This window comes from Hyaena hyaena, unplaced genomic scaffold (genome assembly GCF_003009895.1).
Source record: "Hyaena hyaena isolate Hyena2069 unplaced genomic scaffold, ASM300989v1 scaffold_43, whole genome shotgun sequence".
NCBI lineage: Eukaryota > Metazoa > Chordata > Mammalia > Carnivora > Hyaenidae > Hyaena > Hyaena hyaena.
In genome coordinates this window covers 3,681,174-3,707,496 of record NW_024080675.1, presented here as the reverse complement: position 1 = coordinate 3,707,496, position 26,323 = coordinate 3,681,174, and the positions used below count along the sequence as shown (strand labels likewise).

The window sequence follows — 26,323 nt, the reverse complement described above, 5'->3', positions numbered from 1 at the left end:
GCCCTACAGAAGCAAGATGGCCTTTGAGGCACTTCCCCCCCCTCAAGGAAGCTGTCACTGAGCAACTGATTAATTACTGTAATAATCATAATTTTTAAAAATTAAAAAAAAAATTCCTCTTCCCATTCATTAAGTACACTGCAGATAGGTGCCAGGGGTAATTATTGTCTAGAAGTACTTCCGAATTATCTTTTCTAATCCAGCTATGCTGACATTTTTGAGAGAAAAAAAGTGTTTTGTCTTTCCTCTTATGAACGAGGTGACATTTGAATATGCAAACAGTGTCACAGTCTGCCCCGTGGATGTTTTTCTGGAGGTATGATTTATGAGGCCAGACTATTGTATTTGTTATCACATGATGAAAAAGGTCATTAGACAAAAAGAGCTCTACCTACTGGGGTCTGTGGCTCATCTTGTGATATTTTAATTGTGCACTTGTGCTGACCTCAAGGCCCACCTCATGGGGTAAATTGTGTGGACAATAGTTTGCCTACACTTTGCCCATACTCTCTACTCTTTGTGGTGTGGTTTGTGCCAACTTTCAGTCACTCCTGGGATAGATTACAGATCGAGGGGCAGAAGGCCAAGGGGAGAGAGAATCTTAGGCAGCCTCTACGCTCAGTGCGGAACCTGATGCTGGGCTCCATTCCACCACTGTGAGATCATGACCTGAGCCAAAATCAAGAATCTGATGCTTAACTGACTGAGCCACCCCAGGACTCCTAAAACATTTCATTCTAGTAAGTAGGTTTAACTTTCTCCCCCTGAAAATAATTGTTTCTGAAGTATTTCACAGAGTCTAAACTAGAGGTGGTAAGCTGAGCTGTGTGTTGGTGATTCATTGTTAGGGAGACTGACTAGGTGCAGTGCTGTCCCATGGGCTCAGTGGTGTTACATCACTTTATCTTTGAGTTGGAAAGACCTCAGATGACTTCTTCTGTAGCCTTTTCCCCCAATACGACACCCTCCCTAACACTCCCAGAGTGGTAATCTCTGCGTAAACATCTCCAATGACAAGGGATTCATTTCCTTCTCGAAAAGAAGCCCTGTCCATTTTTAGACAGTCCTGAAACTATAATTTTACTTTTCAATGCACTGAAACCTGCCTCCATGTCAGTTTCGTCAGTTTTGTCCTAGCTACATCCTCTAGATGGAAGAATCTGTCTCCCATATGGTAACGAAGCCCGAAGAATCAGTCCATGTCTCAGTTAACCCTAACCCTAACTCATCTAACATTGGTTTTGCAACCTCTCTTAATGTCTTAATATGTGGATAATATTTACTGCTTTTTTAACCTCTACAGTAGGCATAATGGACCGGAGTCATATGAGTGTACTTGGTGTTACATATACTTCTTTATGTTCTAGATGTAATTCTTCCCCTTTATCTCCAACAAAAGTTTATCAGAAAGCAAAAAAGGGACACTATTATAAAAAATAACCTTGAATACATTTGTGTGTATTATGGTGACTTTAGCTGCAAGTAACAAAAATCCAACAACTTAAACTGGTTTAAACAACAAAAAATATTAAAAGTGGTGTAGGCGTAGGTGGGGACCTCAGGATTGGTGGATGTAGTAGCCCAGTGATTTCCTAAAGGACTCTGGTTCTTTCCAGATCTCTGGTCATCTACACTGGCAAATTTAATTCCAATTTCTCCCGTACTTGCAAAGTAGCAAGCATGGCTATTTGCTTTCTTGACCATGTCTGACAAAAGAGAGACTGGCCTGTCATCTCTCTCAAAGAGCTAAGAAAAAACTCATCCAACACTTTTTCATGTACTGCCCTTGACCAGAAATGGCTCACATATGTATCCATAGATCTATCACTGGTAAAACAGATCCCAGAACCAGGCTTAGACTCATCAGAGTCTACCCTCAGAGCTGGGCATGGGTTTTGCCCTGGGTCCCATGAGGATTTGTAACTGGGTAACTGACACCAGGATTTTTTAATAAGAAACCAGCATTAGGTTTATGGACTGCTGTACTGAAAAGCGAAATATTCACAAAGTTCAGCATCTTGTAACTACATGGATTTTTTTTGTTTGTTTATCTCTTGAATTGATTCTTTGTTGGCTTTCATCTCCATTTTTACCCATCATTGAGTTCCTGATATGAAATAAGTCTATACACTACCTTCCTAAGACTTCTTTTCCAGCTGGCTTATAGTTAGACTCTGTCAGTATGAAGGACTGGAGGAGACTGGAAGGCAGAATCTATTATGTGCCAATTTCTGTCAGTGTCTATACACAGAAGCATTTGTATATGCAGGTAGGTAGAGACCTCTAGGTTCAGACAGAATGATCCCAACGATAGTAGCAATTGCAAAAGGCTTGCAGCCTCCATAATGTGGCCTCCACAGCCTCTCATTAGTTAGCTGATCTGTTTTTTATGTTTTCTCAATGGGTTCTGAGTAAAAGTTTATGGGTGATTTATACACTGTCTATTCTGTCTGTTATATTACTCTATACTTATTAGGATATAACTTAAGGAAGAAGAGTTATTCATCACCTACCATAAAGGAATGGTCTTTCAGTTAAGGTTTTATTTACAAAAGAGAGGTCTTCACCACTGGAGTAAATCATCTGCAAATCCACATTTATCTTAATTCTTTTTGGTAATGGGAAGACTTTTTTCTCCCAGGGCAGTGAATCTCCAGTTGTGTCCTTCTGCCGAGCCATAATCAATTGTGAGGTGTATAAGTCAGTATCCAACCAGGAAAATGGAAGCTAGTTTGGGTATTTAAAACAGCAAGAATTCAATACAGGCAATTGATCATAAAATTATCGGAATGCTTGAATCCTCAGAGAAGATCTAGCACAAGGCACTTCAGTGCCTTTTCTGAACTAGTTCTGTTGCCTTTAAGCATGAAGGCCCCAGGTGCAGACTGTTCCATCGAAAATCATGTCATGGGGGGCAAGTCTGACATTCATATAGGGTCTTAAGTTAATACAAGTTGGGGGATGTCAATGCTGTAGGGGCCCTGCAAAGTGGAACCAGAGGTCCTAACCACAACGGCTATATTAGAGCATGTTCTAGCAGCCTCGATAACCAGCATGTCAAACTCTGGGTCATACCATCTTTCGTTCTACTCTTCCAGCTCAAGGAGTGATAAGAGTTCCCTGAAATTACCCATCCTTAGGTAATCCTTTTCTCACTCTTTTTGCATCTTTAATTCTCCCAGGAATTTTGTAACAAAGTCCCTGAATTTAAATCCTCTTTCTTAGGAGACTGTAGACTAGCTTCTGCTTTCCTTCCTGGATGCTAACTGGTCCAAACTGACCATTATTCAGTAAGTCACAATGGGATCCACAGCCCTGTAAATCAGTTTCCTTATCACAAAACATGCTTGAAATTTAAGGCTTAAATCTTCTACTTGACAGAAGGTAACAACTTGTAACTTTTGTCTGTATCACTTCAGTTTTGTTTAGGTTAACTTTTGTGTTGTTTGTTGGTAGCATTTTGTTTGTTTGTTTGTTGGGGTTTTTTTTTAGTTGTATGGAAGAGAAATTCATTAAAACACCTTAAGATAGTAAGCAAGGGATTTGTGCAGTTATATTTATAAATGCAGGCTAGATCTGAAACTGATTCTGTCATTCTATCAGAAGGAAGGTGATCCTCAGAGTCAATTCCTCTCTTTCTTGTTCAAAGGCCACATGACTACTCTGTCACATCTTTTTCTTCTATGCATTTGCTCCCTTTCCTCCTGCTGATTTGTTCATTTTTTTATGCAACTCTTTATACTTTCTCTTACCTCATGACTTCTCCATATTTCTGTTTCTATTTCCTCATAGTTTAGGTTACATCCAACTCCTATAACTCCAACTTTGTTGGATCCCATATTTCTCAATTCAAAATCTGGAGGAAGTAAATCTCATTGGCCCAGCACCTCTCTGTGCCAAGCAACAGCAGAGCCCTTTAATTTTGCTGGATACTGGCTGCCCTTGAGTCAGAGTCTACCTGTGGCCCAAGCAACTATACTCAGGAATAAGAGAAGAGGTACTAGTTACATAACCTAAATAAAGCCCAATGGCTCCCCTCTCATTGAGGGGGCAGAAACAATGCTGACATGCCCTAGGTAAGCCTCAAAGCATATGCATTACCTGTCATGCCACACACTCACAACCACACAAAACCTAAGTTGAATGTTATGATTTTGTAATTTTTTTTCCTTTAGGGTTGACATGGTGACATGTATAAAACCTTTCTAAAATGGAGGCACATAGCACTTATTGTCTCTGAGCCATTAAGCATGTTAGGTAATGTCCTGGACCTCATGTCTCAGCAAACATGACCTTGATGGCAGGTATTAGAAGACATTAGGCAGTGTGGAATAGTACAAACAAACAAACAAACAAAATGAGTCATGCAAATCTGGGGTTCAAAATAATAAAATATTATTTAAATAAAATATTATTTAAAAAATAATCTTTGTGTAATATATATGCATATATACATATACATACATATGCATATATGTATACATATATATATACACACACATATATATATGTGTGTGTATATATATATACTGGAATATTACTCAGCCACAAAAAAGAATGAAATCTTGCCATTTGCAATGATGTGGCTGGAACTAGTGTCTATTATACTAAGTGAAATCAGTCAGTCAGAGAAAGACAAATAGTGTATGATTTCACTCATGTGTAGAGTTGAAGAAACCAAACAAAGGAACATAAGAAAACCAAGAAACAGACTCTTAACTGTAGAGAACGAACTTATGGTTACCAGAGCGGGTGACAGTGGGCTAAGTGAGTGATGCGGATTAAGGAGGGCACATGTTGTAATGAGTACTGGGTGTTGTAGTTAACTTTTGAATCACTAAATTCTATACCTTCAACTACTATTACACTATATGTTAACTAACTGGAATTTGACTTAACCACCCCCCAGATCTTACATGTTAAGCCACCGAAACATATAGCAGTGATATATTGATGTTCGAATCATAATTTAAAGAGACATTTAATATAAATAATATAGTTTTATGTTGAGATAATGGTCACGTGTTGAATGAGCATATACAAAGGAACAGCAGCATGCATAGAAGATATGTATATCCTTAAAACCTCTTAAAAGAAGCTCTGCAAAAATAAAACAACTAATGAAATTTATTCAATGTATATTTTTAAAAGTTTCAAGAGATCAAAAGAAATCTAAATGTGCAGGATTGTACATAGTCAATCCAGCCGACCACTTATACCTCTCCTCTGGGTCTTTCCTTCTGCCACTTTGTTATTTCTTTCAGGCTCCTTCCCTTGATCTGTATTTATGTCTACAACTGCCTTCTTTTCTCCTGTCCATTATTAGTTCACTCCGATGTCGCTTCCTCGTAGCCCCTCTAGCCTTCTGGACTGCTTTAGACTTTTCCCCTTATTTTCTTTTGAGTTCAGTTTTTCTGCACTTGGCCCCACCCAGTGGCAGGTTTGTGATACAAAAATATTAGTGGATGACTGAGAGACTGAGAGTCGATCCCATGAATGTGGAGACCGTCCATCTGGCACCAGTTCATGTTGAAGCTACAGCTTCTGGGCTAGGTCAGAGGAGAGCTTTATAAAGACATTGATTGACACTATAAACTTAAAAGTCAAAATTCTATTCAAGGCCTGGACTCCATTTCTTGTGTTGATTTAGGGGAACTTTGTTTTGTTCTTCTCTGTTCTCTCCATTACGATTTCGCTTACATGAATAATTATTTCAAAACTCCACAGTAAAGATCTCTAGGCTATTTTCCAATTCTACCATGCCTCCTTCCCTCAAACTCCAGGCTACTTCCTATTTTTTTAAAATTCTGATTTCTTACCCTGCTCAGAAGAATAAAGGGTCTTTGTTTGTTTTCAATATATTTCTTTGATTTTAATCAATATTTGATTTATTTCTTCTCACTTGCCTTCATCCCTCTCCCTGAACATTGACACATCCTGTTCATTATCTCCTTTTTTTTTCTTTTTAATCTGAAGAGAAAAGGTGGCTGTTTTTGCAAACAATGTAAATCCAACTTCCTGGTCATTCAATTGAGATCAATTTCCGCCTGGGAGACTGAACATACTACATCCATGAGGCGTGTAACATCTGTCAATAAGAATGAGATCGGCAAACTGTAAAACAGCAAATAGCCAGCTTTATGGACCAATGCCATAGACAGGCCCGCTGGGAGGCCAGGCCTTACCTGCTGCTTCCTCAGTGTTCCTTCCAGGGATGCAGGCTGTTTACATGTTCTGCAGACCCCAGAAATAATTCCCATGATCCAAGCATAAAAATTCATTAAGTAAATAAAACACAATGACTCCTGCCCAGAAAAGGAATTTCATAGGAGTGACTTTGTGTTTTGTCATTTCACATTGTGTCATTCATAGGGTGGCAGGTTAGAGCCAAAGGAAAGAAGGGAAGAAGAATGACCAGTGTATGGACAAGATTTGGGCAAAGAGTTTCTGCATGAAGAGCGGAGCTTGTACAGTGCCCATTGACAGGGTACGGACGAGGGATCAGGCAGACTTGATTGCCGGTATATGCCCCTTAGAATCCTCTTGCTTGGGGCTCCTTGGACAAGCCACTTGAATAAGAAACAAAGATGAAGCATGTAGAAATATGTGATTATATACAAAGACCTCATTTTCATTGATCTCTTTGCACATTCAGGTATCATTTGTGAGCCTACTATGTGGCAGATACTGTCTTAGACACTAGAGATAAAACAATGAACAAAATAGAGATAATCTCTTCCCTCATGGGAATTATAGTTGGCCCATGAACAATGTGGGGATTAGAGGCCACTACCCCCTAATCCAACCCCCCATAGTCAAAATCCAAATATAACTTTCCACCCCAAAAAACTGAACTGCTAATAGCCTATTGTTGGCTGGGAGCTTTACCAATACCATGAACATTTGATTAACACATTTTTATATGTATTGTATACTGCCTTATTACAATAAAGTAATTAGAGAAAAGGTTATTAAGAAAATCCTAAGAAAACATACACTCACAGTACTGCTGTATTTATAAAAAAAAATCTGCATGGAAGTGGAGCTATGCCTTTCAAATCTATGTTGTTCAAGAGTCAACTGAATATTCTAGTTAAGAAGACAGATAATACATTTTTAAAAAGCATACAAAGATAGTTTCACACAATGTTCCACAAAAGTGGGAAAAGTAAGAGTAAGTAGAGAATGCCAGGTTTGAAGTGGTTATTTGAGACAAGGTGGTCAAAAGACTCTCCATGGCAGGTGGCACACGTGTAAAGAATGGAGGGAACCAGGCATTTGTCTAGAGAAAGAGCATTTCATAAATAGTACTAGAAAGGGTGTAAGGCAGAAATATGCTTGCTGCGAGCAGGAACTGCAAGAAATAAGTAAGAATGAGAAAGGAAAAGAGTGAAAAATATGGTAAAAATTTAGGGAACAAGGGTGCCTGGGTGGCTCAATTGGTTAAGCATTCGACTCTTGATTTCGGCTCAGATCATGATCTCACAGTTCATGAGATTGAGCCCTGCCTCCGGCTCTGTGCAGATGGTGCAGAGTCTGCTTGAGCACTCCCTCTCTCTCTGTCCCCCTCCTTGCTCTCTCTCTGTCTGTCTGTCTCTCTCTCTCTCAAAATTAATAAATAAAAATTAAAAAGTTTAGGTAATAGACGAGGCAGTGTCTTACAGGCTCTGACAAAGAGTTTGGATTTTATCCTGTCGGTATTTAGAAATGATGAAATGTCAGCATGGAAGCATTGAAATAATAATGATGGTGATCATAGAGTCTTATGTGCCAGACCTCATTCCATTTCTGTAAAATGGAGCCACATGGTAGCCCTTCCCCCTGGATTTTTAGGATAATTAAATGATATTGCATGCAAAGTACTTGAATAGTGCTCCAAAAAAAAATAGACCATTATTATGGTCATCAGGGACCAAGCTATTCGTGCTCACAATTTCAACCCCATTTTGTCCCCCAAGTACATTTCAGATACAAATATGTTAATGAGAATTATGCTAACATCAATAGACTTCTGTGAGAAAGTATTTTTCCGGCGAACTCCATTAAAGTCAATTTAATTCCTTGATCAATGTTCCATATTGCACAATTTAATCATTTGTAATTTTTTCCCATTTTCATTAGTGTTATTTCTTTTCCATTTCAATTTTGCGGCAAGGCTGAAATATCTCTGAAGTTTAAATGATGGAGTCAAATGGCGGTTTCAATCTGATCTGGTGAAAATATCCTACTGCTTAAGAATCCTGAGGGTCAAGGAAGTTAACTGATTTTTCCAAAGACATACAGCAAGTAATCAACAGAGATGAGATCCCAACCTAAGTCTAACCCTGGTACCATTATCTTTCACCATGATGCTTTTCAAAAAAGGAAGGAGGGAAAGAGAGAAAATAACACTACTAATACCTACCTTCAAGGGTTAACATGAGGCTTAACTGACATAATATATGAGAAAGCACATTTGCAAAATGTGAAGCACTATGTTATTGCTAGTAATAACAATTAAAATAAGATCCATTTCTGGATCTAGAAAAGCACAGTGAATAAGTTTATTCCTAGCTGAGTGCATTCAGCTAGATTGGTGAGTTTCATTTCCTAAAGGTTTTCAGTTGTCAAATTCATCACAACCCACTTCAGCATATCCTGAGAGCCTCTACCAAGGAGGAGGATAGATTTGGGAATCTGTTTGGCTTGTCCCAAGATGGGTTTAAAAACAACAATTGACTACAGTGGCGGAGATGGGTCGAGAGGGTCTGGAGATCTAAAACAACTTCAATTAATACTTTAAAGTCCCATTGGGGCCCATTGTCTGTTAAAGAGGATCTAATTCAAAGAATTCAGCATCATGACTTTAGGAAGATGATAGTTCTTGACAAAAGGACCATTCAGTAGTCCTTCTTTGAGTACTTAATATTTTGAGGCACTGTGCTAGAGGCCAATGGTATAAAAAGACACTCAGCCTCAAGAAGCTCGCCACTTCCTAGGGGAGATAGTCATGCTAAAAAGCCAAGCACGACACAGTATCAAAGCCATGATGGAAGCATGGAGAAGAAACATCTACCCCAATATGAGAAGACTTCCTGTAGGAAGTAAATCTTGATGGTAAGTTTCAAGGAAAAATAAGAGTAGTCATAAGACTGGGCAGAGAGTACATTCCAAGGGAAATAAATTACACATGTTAAGAGTTAGTGATGAAAGAGAATGGTGCCACCAAAGGAGCATATGAATGACTTTAGGGCAGGGAATGACTCAGATGTAAAGAGACTGAACAGGTGGAAGGCAATGGTTTGAGTACTGAGGGAATGGACAAGTCAGAGAATGGCTCAGATGCAGAGGGAGGAGGCAGGTGAGGTGAGGAAGAGGCTGAGTGCAGGTCCCTGTGAGGCAGGGTAGAGGCCACGGAGAAGCAGGCTCATGTCTCAGTGAAAGAGATGGGCAGGGATCAGACCTGGTCAAAATCTACTGCAGACACTGAATGATGAGACAGTGACCAAGACTAAATGTTGATTAGATGAGAATGGGTTGGTTAGATGAAGCTGATGTTGCAATTGCTCCCAGACTGACTAGAAAACCAAATCCATTCCTACAAACTGGGGAAATGAACCTAGGGTTGTCGGCTGTTCTTGGAGGCCATTGTCTTGGGCACAGCCTCTCCATGTGTGGTCTGGAACTAAGATGGACTGGGGCTGCAGGTAACAGACTTCTTGAAACCTAGCTGGAGTGGGACTGGGACATTTGGGAGTCAGTACAGTTTATACCCAGCAATGTGTGGGGCTCTTGGGAGATACAGATTTTTGCTGAGCCGCTACTACTAAACCCTTTTTATTTAATCTTCACTTTGAGTCTGTGAAGTACCTGTTAGTATTCCTGTTCTATATATGAGAAAATTGAGGCACTGTAGATTGCTTGAAGTGAATTCAACATGGCTCCTGGAAATATGCGTCCATATCCTAAACCTCAGACTCTGTGAATATTACCTTATATGGAAAAAGAGTCAAGATTAGCCTACATGGGAAAAGATGAGTTTATGATAAGGATCTTGAGAGGATAAGCCTAATTCCGGATTATCTCAATGGGTCCTAAATGAAACCACTTATATCCTTATAAGACAGACATACAGAGGAGAATCCATGCAAAGAAGAAGGGGTAATGTGACCACAGAGCCAGGGATTGGAGTCATATGGCCACAGACTAAGGAATGCCAAGCAGCCACCAGAAGTTGGAGGAGGCAAAGGATGGATTTTCCCCCCCAGAACCTACAGAAGGTGAAGCTCTGCCAACCCATCGGTTTCAAACTTTCAGCCTCCAGAGCCGTGAGAGAATGAATTTCTGTTGTTTCATCCCACTAAGATTGTCATAATGTGTGACAACAGCCACAAGAAAATCATACATCGCCCAGGATCCCAGTCAGGAAGGTGGAGCCAGCATTCAAACCTAAGTCTCTCAAACTCCAAAGCTCTTGCTGTCTCTCATACCTCACTACCTTACAATGACATTAAAGAGATTCAAGGTTTCTACAGAACAAAAGGGAAAATGGTGCATGTAGAAGCAAAATCTTGAGATGAATGACTAGCAGAACTGATGCCTATTGCACTGGGCTTTGCCACCAAGCAGGGGAGCCACAACTTGGCAGCAAACTAGAAAGAACTTAGGCAGGAGGTTTGGAAGTGCTGTGCCTTGGAATAAGTGGATAAGGTGGAAAGAAGGTTAAGACCCAGGTCAAATATGCCAGAGCTGGAAGACCATGAGACTGCTGCAAGTCATCTTATTGAATATTTATCTATAGACAGGCAAATTCATGTGTGCTCAGGATTCCAGCAGTACCAGAAAGCAATAAAATAAATTGGAGGTGACATGAAAATAGAAAAGAATTGGTTATTTGCTTCCCCCCGTCAATATCAAAACAATCACCATGGGTAAAATCAGAACTTTGTTAGGCTTCCTATCATTTTTACGTTAATGATATATGACTATAAGGCCATACTTCTTTTCAGTACCAACCCATTCCTGTATTACAACTGTGGAAGGAAGAATCACAAAATGGTGCCCAACAACCAGGTCTTCACCACAGGGAGGCTTGGAGAAAGGAAAAAAGTGCATCTGTTGTGGGTCCTGGGATTAAGCAAGGTGGGGACGTGAAGGAGGAGTTGTGCCCACACTCATGGTGCTTACTTGAGTATAGTCTGAATGAGGCTGAGATCAGCAGGGTAGAATGGCTAATACGGGGCATATGAGGTCGCAGGTTCATAAAACCAAGAATATTCATTTCCTAGAGCTTTCATAACAGCAAACCACAGACTGGTGGCTTCAACAATGAAAATTCATTTTCTTGCAGTTCTGGAGGCTAGAAGTCCAAGATCAAGGTGCTGGCAGGTGGGGTTTCTCTAAGGCCTGTCTCCTTGGCTTATAGATGGCTGCCCATTTAATGCTTCATCCCTACCTGGTCACCCTTCTGTGCATGAGTACCCTCTTCTTATAGAAACACCAGTCACACTGGATTAGTTCCCCGCCCCCCGAACCCTCTAATTTTAATTTAAAGTCCCTATCTTTGAATAGAGCCATATTCTGAGGTACTAGGGGTTAGAGCTTCCATATATGAATTTGAAGGGGAAGATGAACGTCATCCTATAACCTCAAGAAACAGAGGTCATCATGACTTGACAAACTGGATAGGGGGAGGAGGAAGACATGACACATGCACGGCAGAAGGAAGTCTGAACACATTCTCAGAAGGAGAAAGATAACATAGCAGAGAATATCCAAAATCCAGATTTTATGTTCTTTCAATGAAAGTTGACTAATGTGAATGTGTTTATTTAAAGGATACAAGATAAAGAAAAACAGTGGAGATGGTACCCCTGTGTGCAAAAGCTCTCAATTTATAAATGGCTTTGGTAATAATAGTGAAAATCACAAACCTTGAGTACTTACCATGTGCGAGGCACTGTGCAAGGTACTTCATGTGTACTCACCTCTGGGATAAGGATTAGACATATGAAAAATGGAAGATTGGACTGGAAAGTCCTAAACACTGGCACTATATATTTGTTAATATTAGCTGTTATCATTTTGATCATGGAGTTAGAAGCCATTATTTCATATGTCATTTTAGATACAAAAGAAGTAAAGTGCAGAGAGGTGAAGGAACTCACTCAGGATCACACAGCAAAAAGAGGTGGAGCTGTTATTTGAATTCAGGCAGTCAAGCCCCAGAACTGCTGAATTCAAGGACTACACAACACTGACAGAAGATATTGTGTCAGAGAAGCTTTGGTATCAGTGAGATCTAGGTTCAAATCCCAGGTCTGGCACTGATCAGTAGTTTGATCTTGAACCAACTGTTTAACTTCCATGAGCTTTAGTTTCTTAACTCTGTAATGGGAATAATACCTCCCTTTCAAGACTTTTGTGAGGAATATATAAAATAGTAATAACAAATAAAGTAATATAATCATGTTACATTCCAGGAACATTCTAAACACTCTGCATACGGGACCTTAATTAATCCTTATGTCAATCTTATGAAGTGGTGTACAATTATTATCTGCACTTCAAAAAAGAGGAAACTGAGGTATATAGAGGTTAACTAACAGGATAAACAACAGAGCTGGGGCATTATAAACCCAAAATTCTCACGCCAAGTCTCCTCACATAAGACAAAGGAAGAGGTTAGCAAATAATAGTTACTACTACTGCCACTGCCACCACTACCACCACCACTACTACTATTTTTATTAATGTATTATATTAATATTATTATTATGAAGGTCAAACACATGTGCCTTGAAGACAGAGAAATACTCACTTGCCCTGAGTATTCAGTCTATGATCAGGGATAGATTGAAACATGGGGACTAATGTTTTAAAATATTTGTTCACCATTTACACAGCAGAGAATTTGAATGCTCTGCTGGGGAGAATGAAGAAGTAGACCCAAAGATGGTATCAGTCAACCTCGCTTCTGTCATTAGAGTAACTCATCTTTGGTTTTAAATGTGCATAACTCAGCAAAGAAGAGAAAAGCACTATCGTCAAGGAGGTTATGTGTGATGTGCAGGTTGGTTGTTGCCCATGCTCATCCCAAGTGCCTTCCCCATCCTCCTTCTAACCATATCTGACACGATCCCAGAAAGATGTTAATAAATCCATTTATCTCTCTGATCATATTTCCAGGAGTGTTTTAGTGCCCCTTATACAACTTGTTGTCTTGTCAGCTACCCAGCTGTCCTCTCCTTGGTACTTCCTGTAGCTGATGAAGCAGATCATCAGCCTACGCCTCCTGATTCTTCTCCAGGTAGAATCAGAATGTGTCTAAAACAAAGAACAGGAAGGACGGCATTCAAGCCTACCTACTCTATGCACATAGCTTATCCTTAGGTGGGAGTAACTCTTCTGATCTCTAGTGAGGTTAGGTAATTCATCACCTTAGATAGAAGAACACAGAGTCAAAGCTTTGGAGGTTGGGTAACAGCAGGGGAAGAGGGAAAAATGGAAGATTGGATTGGAAAGTCCTAAACATTGGCAATATATATGTGTTAATGTAGCTGTGATCATTTTCATTTTGATCAAGGAGTTAGAAACCATTATTTCATATGTCATGGAGGGTTTGCAAAATCTTCACATCTACCTGTCTAACTTGCTCAAGGAAAGGAAGGCTTGAAGCACTCAGATGGCTGGGCCTGCTTATACCCCTTTCAAGGCCTGCATGGTTACCAACGTCAAGGCTGTCAGAGAAGCCTAATTGAGCCCAGCCTTCATAACATGGATTCGGCAGCAATTCCATCATGATAGGCAGTGTGTGGGTAATGGGAGTGATACAAAGCCTTGAATCATGGCTCTCTCTGAATGTGTTGGAGCTTGCTCACGAAGGGAATTCATCCCCAAATTAGAAACCTTTCTGAACTGAACATGCCATAAATTAAAGATCCCTTTTACTTCCAGGCATTCAGAAATTAATTCTCATGTGCCCAAGTATTTTCATGTGTATGCTACATTCTAAAATAAAAACCTTATTTTTCCTAATTTAACTTATTTGGTATTAGTACCAATTTTTCTATTAATGAACAGTAGGCTACGTACTCCTTGTGGGCAAGGAATGCATTAAATTCTCTGTGTCCCCAGGGACACACACCTAGTAGATGCTCATTAAATGTTCATTGGATGAAAGGAGAAATGATTTGGTCATTTATTTTATATGTACTATGTTTCAAAGTGGTCAAATTATAATCCTTATGAAATATTGCTATCCAGAATTTTCATGAAGTCGAATCCTGCCCTAAGCGACTTCGATCCTTTCAGTATTTCCAAAGAGTAAACTTGCATAGAATTTATATAGCAGCTTCAAAATTTAGCAACTGAATTCACTTTTATTTCCTTGGAATCCTTTGTGGTCTAAGGAACTGAGTGAATGAAGTCATGAGGATCCTCAAATTGAGCCCATTATTAATGCTTCATTGGTGAAATGAGCATATTCAGTGTGTTACCTGTCATGTGAAGTCCTCTCTATGGCCCTGCATGCCTCGCGCTGCTCTTCAGTAAAGGGTTAAGTCGGCATTTGTCCTCAGAGCGTTTTGTTTTCCCCAAGACCTCCGTTACTGCTATAAATTTTTCAGTGTGGCTTTTATGTAAATGTAGCAAGAAAGGCAAGACAGAAAAATTTATTTGTAAGCTTTAGGGGGAAAAATAAGGAAGCTGACAATGTTTATTGAAAATAAATGAATATGGAATGTAGAATAGAGGCCAAAGAAGAACTGAATATTTTGTCTTAAGTACTGCAGGAATAAACCCCTAGAGGAGCAGAAAAAGGCAGAGGATGACAGTTTCGGGCAGTCAGGCGCGCTCTATGTCCCCCTCGCTCCAGTTTCCTGCACTCAATGAAATCATGGACCCAGCTATGAACCAAGTCCTGGGCTGCTGGTCAGAAGAGCCTGAACTTGAGTCCTCCTTCCCACCATCCTGCTGTGTAGCCCAAAGCAGGCCATCTAATGCCTCTGCTGCCTCCTACATCTCCATCTGCTGTAGAGAAATTTTCACAACCTACCCCACTTCTGATAAGTTGCTGCTTCCCATATTCTCAACCAGGTTCCTTGAGAGTGGGAGCTAGGTATTATTCATATCTGTGCACCCAGGGGCCTCACACGTAGCAAGCCATTAATACGTTATGTTATATGAAGGAATTTATCAAGAGCCTTTTGTATGAGGTGCTTTGTCAAGCACACTGTGTTTTAAAATATAGGTTTTATTATTATTCAGGTATAGTGAGGCTAACATATTGGAGGGTTGTCATTGAAAAGATAATTTGTTATTCACAGATCCCAAGGGGGAAAGAGAATGGAGGTTCGAACCATGCTGAGCAAGGCCACAGGGGAAGGACCAAGATTAAGAGGCAGAAGAAGGAGGGGAAGACATAGGTGAGAGCCTTTATTCTTGTTTCCACAGGAAAGAATGGACACAGCAGGGTAAGCAGGATTAAGATTGACTAGTTCAGATAATTTCAGAAGTTCTGGATCACAGGGGCTGTCTCTCCTTGTCTGGTACCTGGCCCTGGAGTGATCAGGCCAGAGAAACAGTAGTTTGGAATGTGAGAGCCTGGTAAAGGAAGTGGTTAGGGTTTTGGGCTCTGGATTGATTGGGTTGCCTATGAAAGGTGGTGGAATTAGTTAACCTTGACGGGGACAATCCCTCCATGGTCAGCAAGGCTTTAACCAAGATGTTAAAGCATCAGACAGTAAAAGATACGGCTAATATATTAATTCTGTATATTGTATATATTCTTTTAAGATAAATATTAAATATACTTTACTATACATTTGCATATGAAGAAAGTATAGCTCAAAATGATTCTGAAACTCAGCCATGGTCATAGTAAGTGGAAGGGCTGGGATTCATAATTATGTTTGAACACAAAGCAAGTGTTTTTCTAACTCTGACATGCTGCCTCCAGTGTTTACTATTATCAACTTGGATTGCTATACATCTCTCCTAGGTACATGTCCAGTGTTAAAAGAAACACACACACACACACACACACACACACACACACACACACACACACGCTCATATTCAATCACAAACCAGTCAAGAATTTCTAGACCAGCAAGACAGTTATGACAATAACCCTCTCTTTAGACTTGATGGAAGAAAAAAGTCTTGCAAGGGAGTGAGGACATTTAGTTTTTAATTCTGTCACCCAACAAGTTACGAGACCTTAAAATGTCATTTGGACAAGAAAGGCTGAGCATAATCCTTTCCAAACAGTAAGTGGCCAATAAATATTTGCCAAATTGATTTAAGTATCTGTTTTCTTACCTGTAATAAAAAAGGAGTTAAAACAGGTGAGTTTCAAGGTAATTTACATTATTAAAAAAAGATCCATTGGCATGTTATAATGCCTGAAAAAGGGAATATTTAGATTACCCAGAAGATTTGAGCAAGAATTCAATGAACTCTGCTAACTTATTCCCCTCTCCATGCTCAGAGACCCACAAGATTTGGTCAGGTTGGGTACTCCAGGCCCAAGTTCATGATGGCAGATGCGCCAGGCAACCCGGGCTGTGACATGAGTGAGCCACTTGGACAGGTGGGTGTCCGGGAGTGTAGTCTCGCCCTGCACCCAAAAGCCTGCTTCTGTAAGAAACACTGTTACAAAAGTGATTACAGGAAGTCATTTGGCACTGAGCAGTCCTGTTGAGTCATCACTCTTGTTCTTGAACAAGACTGGATTTTTCCTCCTTTTAATTAAAAAAAGAAAGCGGCATTCCATAAATAACATCATCGGTGATGCAAAGAAAAGAAGGCACAAAGGAAGAAGAAACAGCAGTAACCTAACCCTAGTATAACTTGTCCTTCTTAAACTGCCCGCCCCTCTCAGGCCCTGTCTTCTGTTTAGCACCTCAGATACTATTGCTGGGCAGTCTCTCTCTGAGTGTGTCCTGGCCTTGGTGAGGCTGGGGTAGGAAGGGGGGAGACACATTCTGCATCATGGAGCATAAAAGAAAGATACCTTGTTCACATCCCATACTAACAGAAGTAGTAGACAGACATGGCCATTGATCATTTGAGTTGGAACTTTGGCTATCTTTGTTACTTCATTAGGATGGGGACAGAACAAAGAAATGAGAGATTGACTTTGGAAGTTTTATTGCTGTTTAGGAGTGAACATGACATAACCCAGTGTGCAAAGCCATAGAGTTTTCTCCTAACTTTGCCTTCACTTTTAGAGTATGACTTTGGGCCAAAACCTTCCCCACTCTAAGCTTTGTTTTTCTTACCCATGACAAAACAGGTCAGTCCTGATTCTTTCCTTTGTGTGTTCGACAGATACTTTTTGATTAGCTACTGCGTGCAAGGCACTGGGCTAACTACTTCCTTTGGGGAAATCATGGCCTCTAGGGGATGGGGTATATTCAGTGAGATCTTCTGCACTTTCCAGATGACAAAGACCAAAGCTGCTGTTGCCAAGGAACTGGGATGATTCTGAGTCCCTTCCAGATTTCATGGTCTGTTATTTGTTAGGAAGGTGACTTTGTTAATTCTCTTGGACTCCTTGCAATGTTTTGGAATAGCAACTTATTAGATCATTCTATCTTTTTAAAGAAATTAAGCTTTCTAATAATAGACTCATTGGTAGAATTCCAATACATAAAACAGTCAAAAGTGAAGCTACTCTGGTTGGAGTTGAGACAGAATGCCTGCACCTCCCCTCTTGGGCTGCCCCTCCCCTCCCTGGGGCACCTTCTTCTTATTCCTCTTACACTATAGAAAACCGTTGCTTTATTACATTTCAAAGAGACTTGTAAGTTGAAAAAAGTTTCCAAAAATAAGTAGTGCCTGTACCTCTGAAGAATGATGAGTTAGAGCAGAATACATTGCTTTCAGTCTACATCCCTATCTTTTGTTTCTCTGGTATATTGGTGGAGGCCCATACCATGTGTAGACTGTGGTTCATGGGACCTCAAATGACCCAAACACCCAAGAACCAAATGATAGAAGATCACTCGGAGATCTCTCCATGAGCGTTGGACAATAGTCTAGACACTCTTCCAATTTAACACCTGATTTCCATATGATAAGAACAAAACAGCAAACTGAAATCCCAACCTTAGTTTTATTGAAAAGACAGCCAAGGAGATATACACTGGGGTATCTTGGAGGTATGATAACAAATACATTTCCAACACTCTGAGTTCTTGGTGGGCAGGATTGGTGTCGACTTCATCACTGTAAACCCCACAGCTCCCAAGATGGATATATGTAGTAAATAAATATGTAATTAATATTATTGATGGGATAAAGGAATAAATTAGCTAAATGATAATAGATGTACTGTTGTCTTAAAACATATTACAGAAAAATCAGCAAATACAGATGGTATCAACCCATAGGTTTAGAAGACAATGCAGTGTAAACTTATAAAATTGACACCATAACATATTTACCTTTAAATCCCAACATTTTCCATAGTACCTAGCACACAGTAGGCTGTTTTAGATAAGCTGGTGTGGTGGTATTTAATGACACTTTCTGAATTCTAGCTATGCAGCTTCTATGTGCAGAATAGGGTTGTATTTTCTGGTTGATTGGGGCCATATGGCTAAGTCTGATCAATGGGTCAGAGTGATGTGTGTGACTGTCTGGCTGTTGGTGTAATGGCTGATGAAAGACTCTCCATGATTATTTCCTCTCCTTCAGAGTGACCAGCATTATCCAGATGGCAGTTGTTCCATGAGGCAGGTCCCCAGAGAACGAGTGAGAAAGTAAGAACACTATTGCAGGATTACCCTCAGAAAACTCTCAATGATTAAGTAGCATGATTAAGAAATAAACATTTATGGTTTGCACCACTGAGTTAAAAAAAAATCATAACCTAGCTTATCCTAATTGATATAGCTAGGCTATAATAATAAATAGATCCAAATACTTAATGGCTTAATAGCTTAGAAATTTATGTTTTGCTCACTAACTGTGCCAGATTGGTGAGATAAAAGTGGAAGGCACACTGGTCTCCGCAGTTATTCATGACCCAAGATGATGGCTACTTTGCCTTATTAAACACATAGTTTTCAAGGTCACTCAAGGGGCCTCTCCATCCCAGTCATACCATATTAGAGTCTAACCATATGGTCATATCTAATTGCAAAAGAGGCAGAAAAATGTATAACAATACCCAGGCATAAGAAGTGGACGTGAGTAAACAGTGAGCAGTCCCTGCCACGTGGGTACTCCACATGCATTTGTTGTAAGATGTATGTATGATCTTGCAATTTGTATTTAAGCAAGACAAATAAATGCAAAAGAATGTCTAGATTGATAAGAGGATTTTTTGAGTTTGTGGACCAGTGAATCATTTGATCTGAGTAGATATGTGTAAAACCACTGATGCTATTATAGGGCCCTTCAAAATTCCCTAACCTAGGGTATAAGTTTCTATTTTTCTGAACCCAACTCACAATTCCATGAATGCCCTAGCACCTAGCGTGATATTCAAAATAGTTAACAACTTACATGGCATGGGCTCTGACCAGTCAGAATAGACTTTTCCTGATCAGTCAGTGTGGGTGCCAGTCATAAACAGAAGATAGACCAGTTATTTCAGTGTAACACGCAATTTATCTCTGATTCTCACCATAGTGACCACATTGTCGAAACCAAAGGTCAGGGTCAGAGCATATGGTCTAATAAGTGACAAGTCTTGAAGATTAAATCATACAGATATAAAATGTGTTCTATTAAGAAAAAAATTCATTTGTAAAAAATTAAGTGTTCAGAAAAATATAAGATAAACTCATTGTGTTAATATTGGAAGTTAGAATTCCTTATAATTCCCCAAACACACACCATGTCATATGGAAGTTGTCAACAAAAGGTTATGGAGGGGGTAGTCAGAGAAGACTTCATAGGACAGGTGGCATTTGAGTTATTTTGGAAAGAAAAACCATAGTTTGACAATCAGAGACTGGTGCTATTGGGAAGGACTTTCTAAACAGATGCCAGCATATAGAACACTTTGTTTCTGCCTTTCTTACAGCACTTATTCTCGTCCCTTTTATATTCAACTTCTGTGGTTATTTGTCTTATCCACTCTGCTAGATTGTGATGTCCTTAAGGGCAGGGAACAACACTATTCTCTACATCTTGTTTGTTTTCTTCATGGACCTAAAAATTATAGGTGTCCAGTAAGTGTCTGTTGACTGGATAACAAATGATAGAATCATTGAACAGTGAGTGAAGCGAATTTAAATATAGTAGCACAGTATTGATGGGGGAAAAAAAATGTACCTCAGAAACCTATACTTTCAGAAGTCAACCTTAGGGATTCACGCACTTAAGGAAGATGCAAACCCTTAAAAACTGAGATCCTAACTTTTAAAGATAACTGTTATCTGGGGCGCCTAGGTGGCTCAGTCAGCTAAGCATCTGACTCTTGATCTCCGCTCAGGTCATGATCTTACGGTTTGTAAGTTCAAGCCCTGCCTCGGGGCACAGAGCCTGCTTGGGATTTTGTCTCTTCCTCTCTGTTTGCTATCTCTCTATCTCTGTCAAGATAAATAAATAAACTTTAAAAATAAACAAATAAAAGCTATCCAAGTAAACTCTACTTCACCACCTATATCTACTTCCTAACCTTGGTTGCTAGTTGGTTTTTACACCAGCCTTGGGCATTTGTCTTCCTCAGACTTTAGCCAACCTTATTTGCCTCCTTGCTAAACTCACTCCCTTTCTCTATTCTCTACAAGCTCTAGCCTCACTTTTCTTTTGCCTTTTCCTTTCCTTGTTCTTCTTTTTAATCTAGTCTTTCTATTGATCAATACATGTATTTCTGGCTACCACTAGCAGCTAGATCTACTCTTCACCCCACTTGGCCCTGATACCTGATCCTTGTGGTGTTTCTGAATGAATAGCTTGAATTTGGTAAAATAAAATTAAGAGATGCAATTATTTGCACTTTCAAAAAGCCTTGACTAAATTATATGCTAGGTGATTTTTTTTTCTAAAAACACATAATTAAAGAGATCCTTTTGCTTCATGGCTGAAGAACTGGCATAGATCCAGGAATGAAAGGATTTAAAAAATAAGCATTCTGTGATGAAATGTTAATAGTAGGATCACCAAGATATTAGACTCTTGATCACTCTTATTTAAAAGTTTAGCTAATGAAGGAGAAGGATGACTATCTAGTGAAATCTCCAAGTTTGCACATAACAGAGAATTTTTTCATATGGGGAAAAGAAAACTCCTGTGATATACTTCTGAAAAACGTCAGGAAAAACCAAGTGAAGGTCAAGAGGTGGAGGTATATTTCCACATGAGCAAGAATAAGGCAATGACTTAAAAAAAAATTGTCTACACTCAAAGGACACTGGACTCTGAGTGATCATTAGAACTTGATAAGGGGATTCAGGAGACATTGCAACCATTCCCTGAAGAGAGCCTTTGGCCTTCAGGGGCAAGAAGATATTGTAATAAGGCAGAAAACATTGCTGCTGCCTTGTACAAACCATAAATCTTCTGCTCTTGGAATCCTGCATTCAGCTCAGGCTGTCCAACCTGTCCTCGTTTTATAAAAGATGAAATAATACTGCAAAGCTCCAGAGAAAACAACTAAAATTATCAACAGGATGCAATATATGAAAATGAATCAGAAAGATTAGAACCATCTGGAAAGGAAAAAAAAGTTGAAGGGGATGTGTTGTGAATCCTTTAAAAGAGTACAGAGTGTGAAAAAATTGTGTCACACTAAGTATCCATCGACTGCTGTGTATATGTATGAAGTAGGAGCTAACTCTTGAATCTTAAAAAAAATAATAATATTGGAACCAGTACAAGACTCAGTGTTTGTCAATATCTGATTCTTCATTGTTTCTTTTCCTAAAGATTTATGGAGCACCTACTATGTGCCAAGCACTCAACCAGGCCCTCAGAGTACCTGGATAAATAGACTGTGACTGTGTCCTTGATGGAAAATTTAACAGAAGAGAGAGAGAGCTATAGAAAAATAGGCGTGATTGCATTATCATAAGTATGTGGTAATAAAAGAAAAGAATCAGTCAGCTTCACAGCTGAGGTGACATTTGATCTGAGCTTTGAAGAATGAGTAAGATTATGTCATCAGACAAGGTGAAAAAGATCATTTCAGACACAGAAAAAAGCATAAGAAAACATAGGGATATGAAAATAGGTGGTCTATTACAGGAAGTGAGAAGCCTGGTAGCGACTCTGCAACTTGGTCTCCAACTCAGGGAGCCATTGGAAGCAACACCAATGGCTGTATGAGTGACACAGCCACTGGAGTTGTTAAGAAGGGAAATGACACAATCAGACTCACATTTTAGAAATGAGGTTCAGCATGTATTACTCTATGGAAGTGGTGGAGCCCAGGAAAGAAATATCTAAGTTCAAAAGCTTTGATGAATGAATACATAGAAACGTAAAACAATTCATGTATCTCCCAAATCTTATGAGGTTGACATCACCAGAATGACATCACCAGGACAGACTAACAAACGTCATGGCTTTATCCCTGCCAAGCCTTAGCCAGGGCCTGACCAACCCTGAATATACCATTTTCTACATCTTGCTCACCTAAAACAAAGCCAGTATGGGCTGTGTGTGTCCAATAGTGTAATAGAAAATGAGAAGCCCTCTTACAAACAGAAGCATTGCCCTTTTTTGACTTTGAACTCTTGTGAACCCAAGTGGCTTCTGCCTTGCTGGACAGTGTCACCTGTGAGATTTCACATGGATGTGCAGCTGCTGTCCAAAAGTGCAGCAAATACAAGGAGAGCAGAGTTTTGATTCCTGAAAATGCATCTACCAAATGACAAACAGGCTGGTACAAGGGTACAGAGTAAAACCATCTGGCGACTAACTCAGGACCATTTTTACAGATGTAGAACACATCCCTGTATCTAGAATGGAATGGAATGGATCCTAACTGTGCTGTTGCTAATGTTTGCTGGCGCCTCTACCTGGGTGAAGTGGTAGCTAGAAAGGACCAAAACATTTCCACCTGCTGAAAGAGAGATTTGCCTTTAAGGGTTTTCATATTCAGATCGGGGTAGGAAGAAAGCCCACAGAAGTGAGAGTGTTTATGAGGACAATGTAGAAGAGGAGCTTAAGCCAAGATCAATGATGAATCATGGAGCACATGAGTGAGATCCAGATGAAACCAGCAGGATCCTGTTCCCAAAGGGAAAAAAATGATCTGTTTGTGACTAACCTATCTTGGAACGGTATTTTTCTGGTGGTAGCTTATGCAATGCTTTCTCATAGTGTTTTTCAGCCTTACACTTTTATTTTATTATAATTCCCATTTTACAGGTAGATTAACTTGAAACTCCATGAGGTCAATGACTTGGCCAAGTTTGCACAGCTGATTAGCACCAGAGCTGGAACTTAAAAGCAGGTCTTCTGAGTCTCGACTCAGCCTTCTTCCCTCCTCACTGTCCTCACTGTTGAATGGCTCGTCTCTGATTCCTCACGTAACTGGGCACTCAAAAAGACAGACCTAGTTGTGTAGCCCTGCTCATATGTCTCAGTATGAATAAGGGAATGGTAAGAGAAGGAGACTCCCATTCCTTGGCTGAAAGCTGATGGAGAAACTTAAAGGTTCTCAGGTGGCAGCCACACACCAGAACCAAAGTCCTCAAAGCACCTTGAAATTCCTAAAGGATAAAAATATTTAATATTCTTTCTTTGTCTTGGAAATTATAGGCATAGACCTACAGTAGCCTCATTTTGACAAAGCACACTGGTAATCTCAATGCACATTCATTAGTTACCCTCCTACTGCCCCCAAGAGATAAGGAAAGAACATTTTATCAGCAGGGAAATCACAGCAAACAGGGAGAGTAGGTGATCCAGCATCACCTAGAAGATCTTTGCCAGAGATAAGCATGCATCACTTAATATCCCATAATACTTGGATTTCTGTCCCTAGTTTCTTGTCTATGTCACTCGTATGCTAAGTGCTGTTCTGGAATACCATACCTATCACTGAATGCTTGCAGATGGAAAACTAAATAAGTAACTAAATGGCTAAGGGTGTCAGATGATTGCCTCTTTAGAAGCCCAGGGGGTAGACCTGCAAATGGTGACCAATGAATATAAAAATCAATTTTTATCAGCAGATAAATTTTAGCAGGGTTAGGCACTAATATCACTTTAAGTAAAAGCAGCACTAATTTCCTTTTATTTGGCTATAATAGACTCAATGACACCAGCTACCCTACCGTGGGGCATCCTTTACCACAGAGCAGTTCTCCACATTGAGAAAGGGGACATTTAGAAGCCACTGTGAACAGGCACTGCTCTGTCTATACATTCGTACTTAGAGCTTTCAGTGCATTTAAATTGCTTTCTGCAGCAGTCGAAGGAATCAATAGCTCTTAGACTATTTAAGGGACGAATAATATACAAGATGGACATTTTAAGCTCTTTAGAAAATATATTCATGAGGTCATCCAGTTTCCCCTGGTACCCAACTTTGCTGGTGACATTTATTAATGTTTTTGCAGCAAACAGGAGGTGGAGTTCTCCAAAGGCTCTCATCTCTGTTCTTCCAGAAAACATTGATTTTCTTTTTTTACAAGACTGAGGAAGAGGGGAGGGGATAAAAAAATACTCAAAGCAAAAAAAAAAGTCTCACAAAAGAATAACTCAGCTTGAAGCTGACTTGACAAAGTAATTCTATCTAAATAGCCTTGTGCCACTTGATAGAGACAATTTCTCCTGATTTTCTCTTTGAACAATTTCATAGTCTTCATAAGAGACATGCTTTGAGAATATTATGCTCTTAATGGGAATGTAGGACTTTCTACTGAATCTTCCTACGAGTGAGAGAAGACAGCTTTACATTACTGTGGATTTGGAAAGCTATCTTAAAGTCTAATTAATTAAGGTTAATTAATTAGACGTTTGATAAAAACACTGTGAGATGTCAGACTGGGGAAAAAATAACTACTTGATCATGGCTGCTTGAAAGAAAATGTTGGAATGCATTTGGAAGCTCAGTCTGACTCAGAGGCCTGTAAGAGCTTGGGTAGTTGATGGAGTTTGTGAGAAACCAGGTACTAAAATTTCTTCCTCCAAAAAAGAGGGGAGAATTAATTCCACTGATGCTCTTTTGTTAAGTTGATAATGATGTTAAGACTTCATACAAAGACTAAATATGCTGGTATGAACCAGGCAGGGCAGTGGTTAGAGAATGGGTGTACAGGTGTCAAGTCCATTCATGCATATTGAGATAGCTAAGTGCCAGACACTGTGTGGGGGTGAGGAGATAATGGTGTACAAAATAGGCCCTAGTCTCACCTTCACTTTGCTTTCAGTCCTGTGCTAGATTGTAACAAGTGACTCAGTAGGTCTACAAAATGGCTATTTTGTAGCCCACAAAGTGTTTTTCTTATTAGTTGTGAACATGCGGAAATGAGTAAATTTCACATGCAAATCCAGATATTTAGTTTCTCTTGAAAAATGACAACACAGGGCAGGATTCCTGAATCTCCTGGAGCTCAGCAGTGACGTGCTCTTTAAATTGATCATACATGCTGCCATCCCCCTGCCCCTAGACTCATATATTACCCACTGCCCTTCCCTGTGGGCATGGACTTTGTCAGTTATTACAGACACACATAGAATTGGAAAATACACACCTCCAATGCAGAAAACAAGGATTGAGTGAGACATGTGTCTGAATACCTGGGAATCCTTAGCTAAGCTATTGAGATTACTCTATCCACTGCCCACATTTCATCGAGTCGTTCTTCCTACCTTGTTTCAGCGGTATTGAAGACCTTCTTTCTCCTCAACGATCTCATACACCCCAAAACCATTTCAAATAATCGCTCATTATTGATCATAACACTCCAGCTAAAGTTCTCCTGGTCTCTAACCCTGGAAGCTGCCCCCCCACCTAGCTCCTGCCATCACCCCCGGAGAAAAGAAATGCTCCTCAACCCATAGGTATATACCTCTGTTAACCAATGGTTGGGGGTGGGGAGGCTGAGTGGTGTTGCCCGGGTACTCAGCCTGTTTCCTGCTCTTTGCCTAGCTGGCTATTCTTGTCCTTTAGGCTTCAGCTCAAATACCAGCTTCCAAGAGGATCCATCATGACTATCCTGCTCAAAGAAGCACTTGCTGTCTGCTGTGAATCTAAAGTATCACAGAGAGAGAGAACATGAGAGAACCGGAGGCATCAGAGTACTGGCTTCTACCCAAGACCTCAGGATTTCCTGAACAAGAAAAGACAATGGGGAAATGAGTAGGGAGGGCAGCTCAGGGCTATAAGAAAGAAAGGTTTATGGGGTTCCTGGGTGGCTCTGTCAGTCAA

The 26,323-nt window shown here is 39.9% G+C and overlaps 1 long non-coding RNA gene across 1 annotated transcript; it reads left to right on the top strand.

Annotated features, from left to right (window-relative positions):
* The first annotated feature begins 697 nt into the window (after window positions 1-697).
* On the top strand, window positions 698-26,323 carry LOC120230527. Its single transcript, XR_005528065.1, has 4 exons — window positions 698-740; window positions 12,885-13,051; window positions 15,306-15,452; window positions 26,066-26,323. It is a non-coding gene; the product is annotated as an uncharacterized LOC120230527 (long non-coding RNA).